The sequence below is a fragment of the Martes martes genome (assembly GCF_963455335.1).
Source record: "Martes martes genome assembly, chromosome: 3".
NCBI classification, from domain to species: domain Eukaryota; kingdom Metazoa; phylum Chordata; class Mammalia; order Carnivora; family Mustelidae; genus Martes; species Martes martes.
Window position 1 is genome coordinate 193,191,743 of NC_137890.1, and position 9,746 is coordinate 193,201,488.

A 9,746-nucleotide genomic window follows, 5' to 3' on the forward strand; every position below is an offset into this window, starting at 1 on the left:
TTTTTAAAAAGATTTAATAAAATAGTTAAGTCTGTAGTCTGATCAAGAAAAATGATAGGACACACATTGCCAAGATGTAAGAAAAGAGACATTAGAACAGATGCTATGTACAAGACCAACATGGGAATATTATGAACTTTATATCAATACCAAATGACCAAAACTAGCACAAGAGAAAATAGTCTATCAATTAGCCCTTTATCAATTAAAGAAATTGGATTTGTAATTTAAATCTTTCCAAAAAAGAAACCTCCAGGCCTAAGTTGCTAGCTAGAGCTCTAAATTCTTTCAAACACTCCAGGAAAGAGTACCAGTCTTAAGCTCTTCAGAAAACAGAGAAAACACCTAAACTTATTCTGTGTCATGTCAGGATTACACTGTTACCAGAAGCTAAGACACGTGAAGTTTGGGGGGGGGGGGGGAGCAAAAAAACAAAAACAAAACAAAACAAAACAAAAACCCCCTACAAGCCGGTAGCCTTCAGGAACACAGACATAGATCTTTTTTTTTTTTTTAAATGGCAAACAATTTCTATATAAAATGGTTACTACATCATGACCAAGTGGGATTTTTACCAGGAATACAAGAAAGAATGTACCAGTCAAAAGTCAAGAAATACGTATTAACATAAAAAAGATTACTATAGCCAGATAATCCTAACAATAAATGCAGAAAAAACATCTGGTAATACCATTAGCACCATTCATGATAAAAATTCTCAGCAAACTAGCAATAGGAATTTCCTCAAATTAATGTTACCCTTAATGGTAAAAGACCAATAATTTTTCTATGATAGGAGTAAGTCAGCAATGTTCATTCTCATGATTGCTGTTAATGTTGCATTAGGGGGAGGGAAGAAATCCAAAGACTGTCAGGAAGAGAAAGGAAATTGCCTTTATTTGCGATGTCATGATTGTGTATGTAGAAAATCCTAAGGATTATGTATATGTACAAAAAATTAGGATATTTTAGCAAAGTCTTAAGATCTCAAACTGATATATAAAAATCAACCATTTATACTTAGTGAATAATTGGAAGATAAAATTAATGCCACTTACAATTGGGTGAAAAGTATAAACAGGGATAAATGTAACAAAATATGAAAGAACTACATTGTATATTGTGTATTTGTATGAATAATACAAATTGTTACTGAGAAAATCTAAATAGAAATAAAGTGTTTATGATATCAAAGACAATATTGTTAAGGTGTCACTGCTCCCCAAAATGATGTATATATATTTCTAGGTATTCATTTAAGACAAATTGAAACATGTCAGCAAAAAAAAAAAAAAAAAAAAAGCATTTGCATAATAATGTCCACTGAAGCTTTATTCACAGCAGTCAAAGCTGAAAACAACTGAAATGTCCATCTGTAGGCTTAATGGTTAAGCAAATTTGGGATCTCCATGAAATGGAATATTAGCTGACAATAAAAAAGAATGCAACAGCATGGGTGAGTCTCAGAAATATGTTGAGCCAGATACAAAAGGCTGATCATATTTCTATGAATTTTAAGAATGGAATATTAATCCCATGAATCGACACCATAAGTGATTCTCTTTGGGTAAGGGCTGCTTGGAAGGGGGCATGAAAGAATTTTCTGAGTAATGGAAATGTACATCTTGATTAGAGTGTTGATTACATGGATATTTACACTTGTCAGAATTTGTTAAATTGTACTCTGTTATTTTACTCCAATTTCTACATCAATAAAATATATGTAACAGTATTTTGAGAATATCCTGGGAGACCTAAATCCAGGGGCCTGATATATTTATACCTGAAAAGGGCTGCCTGCTTGAATCAGTCTAAAATTCTAGCTCTTAAAGTGATGGGGCAGCGTCCAAAGCACAGACTAGCGCATGTATGATTCCTATGATAGGCATGTGGTTCCTTTGTTCTCACCCTGGCAGAAATCAGCCCAAACTGAGTGGTCATATTTATCACCTACAGAAGAGCAAGAAGCCGCCTTCTACCCACCATTGCCAGTTCAAGGGCTTCATCCATTTCTTACTTCCTTTGGGAACTTGGGGAGTGCTTTGGGTTGGAATGTCAATAAAAGAGAAATCAATTTGGAAATGTGCAGGCCTTTTACCTTAACAGTATTGTTCCTGAAGTAGTAGCTACAGGGGTGGAGTGGGGAGAGGGATATGTAACTTTACTGAAAGAACTAGATTAAAGAGTGTAGTAAGGGATAGAAGATGACTAGTTTGAGCACGTCTCTCAATGGTTTGTAGGACCTCAAAGTACTTGGTAAGATATTTATGTCATAACTTTCAGCTAGTTTAGCCATAGTGCTCTTATCAATAATAGAAGACTGCTGTTCTGTAGTTGCTCTTCACTGCAATTTACTAATTATGTTTACCATCTCCTTCTTCCCAACTCATAGATGAAATGGCGAACAGGCATTATTTCCCCTTGCAGAGGAAACTGACTCAGAGAAGTCACATGGCAACTAATCATGGAACTTCCATCCCTAATTCAGTCTCCTCTTGGAGTAACAGTTGCTCCAACAATACCTTATCCAGTCATAGCTTATGTTTTTAAGTATTAAATATCCTCTTGAATTTATAGAACTTCATTGAATTATATTCAAAACTTGAATTACAGAGCTAGTTTTGAAGTGGATTCTTGCCAATAAAAGACCAACCTGCTTCCTTTCCAGGATCTTATTGCTTTGCTCATTGCCCCAGTCCTTGGTCTGGTCTCCATGAGCAGGGACATTATGGCCCAGAGCTTCCCAGTTTCCCAGACTACCACCCTAGGACTAGCTGTCAGCTCTGGCTTTCACGTCCTGTCTTGGGTAAAATGGCATTGATATATTCACGTCATTGGGTAATCAGCTGATCCAATAACTAATCGAATTGCTCATCGCATCCTCAGAGAAGATGCAGCTGCCCGTATAGAATGGCTTTGGTAAACTGCCCCACATTTGCTTAATCAGATTTTAGTTCTGCCGTTTCTATCCCACAGAAGTCTCTTGAGGTTCATATGAATAAGGAAGTATGACCCTTAAAGGAAAGTCAGAGCCAAAACCAAAAAATTTTTGCTACTAACGTTTATAGTAGCTATTCAAATACTTGATGACATCTTAAAACACAATTATAATTAAAGAAGAAGTTTTGTATAATTTTCATCTCCCTCTTTTAATAAGTTAGTTGAGTCACAACAGAAAATTTCAACAGTGTTATGAATACAAGTCAGTAGTTTAGCAGATCATACAATTAGCTTTCTTAGGATAGCATATGGGATCAGCTGTCCTGAGTTAATTTTAAGACTATGTCATTCATCTGTCTGGTTGGGAAGTTACTATGACTATCAGCTGAAGGCATAATACAATAAATGCTGGATATTAAACAAAGTATTTTAGCTCATCATTTTAACTGGATGGCTACTGAAATATAAAATGTCTTAAAAGTACAATTTTCAAAATTGAGCCAAGAAATAAACCCATACTATTTGGCCAGTTAATCTATGACAAAGGAGGCAAGAATATGCAGTGGGGAAACTGGACAGCCACACGCAAAAGAATGAAAGTGGACCACTTTCTCACACCCTATGCAGAAATAAACCCCAAATAGATTAAAGATCTAAATGTGAGACCTAAAATCCTAAAACTCCTGGAAGAAAACATAGGCAGTAATCTTTTTTTTTTTTTTTTAAGATTTATTATTTTTTTTAGGGAGAGAGAGAGGGTGAGGGGGAGGGGCGGAGGGAGGGAGAGTCTTAAGCAGAGTCTGTGCTGAGCACGTAGCCCAACACAGGGGTTTACTGGACACTTAACCCCTGCACCACCCAGGCATCCTCACAGTAATCTCTTTGACATCAGCTGTAGAAACATTTTCTCAGGTAGGTCTCCTCAGACAAGGGAAACAAAAGCAAAACTAAACTATTGGGACTATATCAGAATAAAACGCTTTTCCACAGCAAAGGAAATCATCAACTAAGTGCAAAGGCAACCTACTGAACGGGTGATGATTTTGCAAATGATATACCTGAAAAGGGGTTAACATCCAAAATATATAAAGAATTTCTATGACCCAGCACAATCTGATTAAAAAAAGGGCAGATAACCTGAAGAGACATTTTTTTCAAAGAAGACCTACACATGGCCAACAGACACATGAAACGATGCTCAACATCATTAATCATCAGAGAAATGCATATTGAAACCATGAGATATCACCATATACCTGTCAGAATGGCTAATATCAAAAATAAATAATAAATGTTGGTGAGGATGTGGAGAAAGAGGAACCCCTGTGTGCTGTTGGGAATGCAAATGGTGCAATCACTGTGGAAAACAACATGATGGTTTCTAAAAAAGTTAAAAATAGAAATATCACATGATCCAGTAATTTAGCCAAAGGATACGGAAACACTAATTTGGAAAGCTATATGCACCCCTATGTTACTGCAGCATTATTTACCATAACCAAGATACGGAAGCAACCCAAGTCCATCAGTAGATGAATGGAAAAAGATGATGTGACGTATGTGTACACACACAAACACAATGGAATACTATTCAGCCATAAGGAGAAATGAGATCTTGGCATTTGCAGCAACGTGGGTAGACCCAGTGGGTATAATGTTAAGTGAAATAAGTCAGAGAAGGATAAGTACCGTATGATGTCACTTAGTATGTGAAACCTAAAAACAAATGAACAAAGAAACAAAAAACAGACTCCGAAAATCAAAGAACAGATTGACGATTGCCTGAGGAAAGATGAAGGGAGGATGGGTGAAACAATAAAGGGCATTAAGAGGCACAAACTTCCAATGATAAGTCATGGAGATGAAAAGTATAGCATAAGGGATGTAATCATTAATATACTTAACATACACATTAATCTACGGTTATGATAAGCACTGAGTAACGTATAGAATTACTGAATATGTTGTACACCTGAAACTGATATAACATTGTATGTTAATCATACTTCAATAAAAAGACTGAAAATCCATTTCTTTTATACTTTATAATCTTAACATACACAAAGAGTGGGGTGCCTGGGTGGCTCAGTCGGTTGTGTCTGCTTTGGCTTGGGTCATGATCTCAGGGTCCTGGGATTAGTCTTGCATGAGGCTTCCTGCTCAGCGGTTGATCTGCTTCTCTGCCTCTGCCCCTCCCCCACTTGAGCACGCACACACACATTTTCTCTGTCAAATAAAATCTTAAAAAAAAAAAAAAACAACACAAATAGCTGCCAATGATGGGCACCTGGGTGGCTCAGTCTGTTTAGCATCTGACTCTTGATTTTGGCTCAGGTTATCTCGGGGTCGTAAGATACAGTCCCTTGTCTCCACTCAGTGCAGAGCCTGCTTGAGATATGTCTCCCTCTGCCCCTCCCCAAACTTGTGCACAAGCTCTTTAAATAAGTAAACAAATAAAATATTAAAAAAAAAAACTGGGAGCAAGATGGCGGAGGAGTAGGAGACTTAACTATCCTCAGGTCCCAGGAGTTCAGCCAGATACTTACCAAACCATCCTGAACACCTACAAACCCAACAGGAGATCAAAGAGAAGAAATGGAGCAATTTTAGAACAGAAAAGCGACCACTTTCCAGAAGGTAGGACATGTGGAGAAGTGAATCTGAGCTGACCTATGGGAAAAGAGACAGCGGGAGGAGGGGCTGGCGCTCCGCAAGCGGTGGAGCAGCGAAGCACAAAATTGGAACTTTTAAAAGTCTGCTCCACTAAGGGACGTCGCTCCAGCGGCTAAGCGGGGGTTGGAGCCCTCTCGGGGACAGTGGTCTCAGGTCCTTCGTGGTGACAGAATGACTGAGTTGCCTGAGTGCGGCAGAGCTCCCAGATATCAAAGTGGGGAAGCCGGTTGCAGAGACAGCAGAGGAGTGGGCTCTCAGCTCAGAGGTGCCATAAACCGTGATCCCTGGCACACTTGGGTCACTACTTTTTGAGCAGGGACCCAAGTGGCAGATCTGGGGAGACTCACCTTCCTCTCCCAGGAGGAGCAGCGTGGGAGCGTGCTGCGGGAATCTGCTGGGTTTGGAGACTCCAAGTGGGGCCGTGCGCCAGAAATAGAAATGCTTGGTCACAGGCTGGGTGGACATGAGGTGCGGCCGGAGACCAGGGAAAGAGGAGTGATTAACTGCTTTTCTCTGAGGGTGCACTGAGGAGTGGGGTCCCAAGCTCTTGGTTCTTCTAGGCCAGAGACTGGGAGGCCGCCATCTTCATTCCTGTCCTCCAAAGCTATATGGAAAGTGTTCAGGGAACAAAAGCTCCCAAGACCAAAATCGAGCAGATCACTTAGCCTGGCCCCTGGCAAGGGCAGTGCAATTCTGCCTCGGGCAAAGACATTTGAGAATCACTGCAACAGGCCCCTCCCAAAGATAATCAACAAGAACATCCGGCCAAGACCAGGTTCACAGATCAATGTGGAAGACTTCAGAGCTATGGCTACACACCACAGAGAATTCATGGCTTTTATTTCCCATGATTCTTCAGTCTTTCAAAGTTAAATTTTTTTAGTTTTATTTTTTTTTACTCTATTTTTAAATTTTTCCTCTTTCCTATTTTACTGTTTTTTAAACTATTTTATCAATACCTCTAAAAAACATCTTTTAAAATTTTAATGGTTATAGTCATATTCCATCCCTTCATTGTATTTGACCATATTTTTTGAAGACATAAGGTTTTTCTTTCTTTAAAAATTTGGGATATATTTTCTTCTAATAAATCAAAATATACCCTAAATCTATGCATGGCTTTATTGTAGTCTCCAGCATGATCACTCTTTTCTTTGTTTCTATTTTTTCAAACAACTTCTTATATTATCAATTCTTTTTCTTAGAATCTTTTTAAATTTTCATCCTTACAGTCATATTTCATCCCTTCATCGTGTTTACCCTTATTTTTGTATGTATGTTTTTCTTTCTTTAAAATTTTGAGAGGCAGTTTCTTCTACTAGACCAAAATATACCCAAAATAAAGTGTGTGGCTCTGTTTTATTCACCAGTATAATAAACACACACACACACACACACATTCTGTTTGTGTGTGTGTGTGTGTGTGTGTGTGTGTGTTTTATTTTTTTTCCTCCTTTCTTCTCCCCAGTTTTCGGTCTCTTCTGATTTGGTTACAGTATATTTTTCTGGGTCGTTGATACCCTTTAGTATTTAGTCCTCTCATTCATCTGTTCTTATCTGGATAAAATGACAAGGCAAAACTCACCTCAAAAAAAAAAAAAAAAAAAAAAGACAAGAGGCAGAACAAGAGGCTAGGGACCTAATCAATACAGACATTAGTAATATGTCAGAACTAGAGTTCAGAGAGATGATTATCAAGGTGCTAGCTGGGCTCAAAGAAAGCATGAAAGATACTAGAGAATCCCTTTCTGGAGAAATAAAAAAACTAAAATCTAACTTGAAATTAAAAAAGCTATTAATGAGGTGCAATAACAAATGGAGGCTCTTACTGCAAAGATAAATGAGGCAGAAGAGAGAATTAGTGATCTAGAAGACCAAATGATGGAGAATAAAGAAGTTGAGAAAAAGAGACAACTACTGGACCATGGGGGAGAATTTGAGAGATAAGTGATACCATAAGATCATAAGATATTTGAGATCTCAGAAGAAAAGGGGGGGGCAGAAGGTATATTGGAGCAAATTATAGCAGAGAATTTCCCTAATTTGGTGAAGGGAAAAAGCATCAAACCCCAGGAGGCACAGAGAACCCCCCCCCCTCAAAATCGAGCACTAAATGAGAAAAATATGCAGCCAAGAATAATATATCCAGCTAGGCTGTCATTGAAAATAGAAGGAGAGATAAAAATCTTCCAGGACAAACAAAAACTTATAAAATTTGTAAAACACCAAACCAGCCCTACAGGAAATATTGAAAGGGTCCTCTAAGCAAAGAGAGAGCCTAAAAGTAACAGACCAGAAAGGAACAGAGACAATATACAGTAACAGTCACCTTACAGGCAATACGATGGCACTAAATTCATATCTTCCAATAGTTACTTTGAATATAAATGGGCTAAATGCCCCCAATTAAAAGACACAGGGTATTGGAATGGATTAAAAAAAAAAAAAAGACCCATCAATATGCTATCTGCAAGAAACTCATTTTAGACCCAAAGACACCTCCAGATTTAAAGTGAGGGGTGCAAAAACAATTTACCATGCTAATGGACATCAAAAGAAAGCTGGGGTGGCAATCCTTATATCAGATAAATTAGATTTTAAGCCAAAGACTATAATAAGAGATGAGGAAGGACACTATATCATACTTAAAGGGTCTGTCCAACAAGATCTAACAATTTTAAATATCTATGCCCCTAACATGGGAGCAGTCAATTATATAAACCAGTTAATAACAAAATCAAAGAAACACATCAACAATAATACAATAATAGTAAGGGACTTTAACACCCCCATCATTGAAATGGATAGGTCATCCAAGCAAATGATCAACAAGGAAGTAAAGGCTTTAAATGACACGCTGGACCAGATGGACATCACAGACATATTTAGAACATTCCATCCCAAAGCAACAGAATATCCATTCTTCTCTAATGCACATGGAACATTTTCCAGAATAGATCACATCCTGGGTCTCAAATCAGGTCTCAACTGGTACCAAAACATTGGTATCATTCCCTGCACATTTTCAGACCACAATGCTTTGAAACGAGAACTCAACCACAAGAGGAAATTTGGAAAGAACTCAAATACGTGGAGGCTAAAGAGCATCCTACTAGTGAATGAATGGGTCAATGAGGAAATTAAAGAAGAATTTTTAAAATTCATGGAAACAAATGGAGATGAAAACACAACTGTTCAAAATCTTTGGGACACAGCAAAGGCGGTCCTGAGGGGAAAGTATATAACAATACAAGCCTTTCTCAAGAAATAAGAAGTACACAACCTATAGGAGCTGGAGAAAGAACAGCAAAGAAAGCCTAGACCCAACAGGAAAAGAGAAATAATAAAGATCAGAGCAGAGATCAATGAAACAGAAACCAAAAGAACAGCAGAACAAATCAATGAAACTAGGAGCTGGTTCTCTGAAAGAATTAATAAGATTGATAAACCCCTGACTAGACTTATCAAAAAGAAAAGAGAAAGGACCCAAATTAATAAAACCATGAATGAAAGAAGAGAGATCACAACCAACACCAAAGAAATACAATTATAAGAACTATTATGAGCAACTATATGCCAGCAAATTTGACAATCTGGAAGAAATGGATGCATTCCTAGAGACATATAAACTACCACAACTGAACCAGGAAGAAATAGAAAACCTGAACAGACCCATAACCAGTAAGGAGATTGAAGCAGTCATCAAAAATCTCACAGCAAACAAGAGCCCAGGGCCAGACGGCTTCCCAGGGGAATTTTACCAAACATTTAAAGAAGAATTAATACCTGTTCTGAAAATGTTCCAAAAAAATAGTAACGGAAAGAAAACTTCCAAACTCATTTTATGAGGCCAGCATTACCTTGATCCCAAAACCAGACAAAGACCCCATCAAAAAGGAGAATTACAGGTCAATATCCTTGATGAACATGGATGCAAAAATTCTCACCAAAATACTAGCCAATAGGATCCAACAGTACATTAAAAGGATTATTCACCACGACCAAGTGGGATTTATTCCTGGGCTGCAAGGTTGGTTCAACATCTGGAAATCAATCAATGTGATACAATACATTAATAAAAGAACAAGAACCACACGATACTCTCAATAGATGCTGAAAAAGCATGTGACAAA